We start from the raw sequence: 870 nt of genomic DNA, 5'->3' as shown, positions 1-870 counted from the left end.
TCTAAGTTGATTCAGAACCTCTTTTAAAGCAAAACAGCTGTAACGTTTTATCTCGGGATGGTAAACCTGTCGTTACTGTTCATGGATAAGCGCGCGTGCAGTTGAAGGGACGCCGACCATAGGTAACTGTGCTAGTCACCTCATTTGTCTTTATTATCTCTCCTCATGTCACGTAACATTAAATGCTATCCATCATTTGTTTCATTTTATTTTCTTTTAAATACTCTTCAAACGCTTCTCCTTCCCTCTCATATTTTCTCTATTACACTCTATCTTTGTTTTCTTTCTCTATCTTTTTGCATTCATATCAAACCCTAGCTGATCATTATCTGCAAATCCATCATGAACTCTTCATCAAGCCTAGGAAACCATGGAAAAGATCAAAACAAAAAGAGAAAAGCTGTTGAAACATCTTCTTCCTCATCTTTTTACCTTCAAGACTCAACTTCCTCTTCATCTAACCTTTCCTCTCCCTCAACCCATTCCAAAGAAATCTCTTCATCTTCACCTGCTGAGAATGTTGTTTCTGATAAAGATTGTGGAAGATCTGCATCAGAACCAAGTCTCCCTGACCCCTCGCCTGGAAGCCCAAGAAGCAGTCAATGATGCGTTTCACTCCTTCATGGCAAGGAAAACTGCAACTAATGACAGGGTTCAAGACATGCTGGCACAGATTTTTGTCTTAGCTAGGGTCTTAGTTTTTGGTCTTAGTAGTTTTCTTTCCTTGTTGCATCTGCTTGTTAAACATCTTCTTTTGTAATATCTTTTGATTATCAATGAAAAGTTTCTTTGTTTTTACATTCCAGTGGTTTTATTGGTCGTTTTATTCATCTGAATCTTTTGATATATTCTTTTTGATGTTATGACAAA

The sequence above is a fragment of the Vicia villosa genome, linkage group LG1 (genome assembly GCF_029867415.1).
Source record: "Vicia villosa cultivar HV-30 ecotype Madison, WI linkage group LG1, Vvil1.0, whole genome shotgun sequence".
Lineage (NCBI taxonomy): Eukaryota > Viridiplantae > Streptophyta > Magnoliopsida > Fabales > Fabaceae > Vicia > Vicia villosa.
This window is presented reverse-complemented; position numbering follows the sequence as displayed.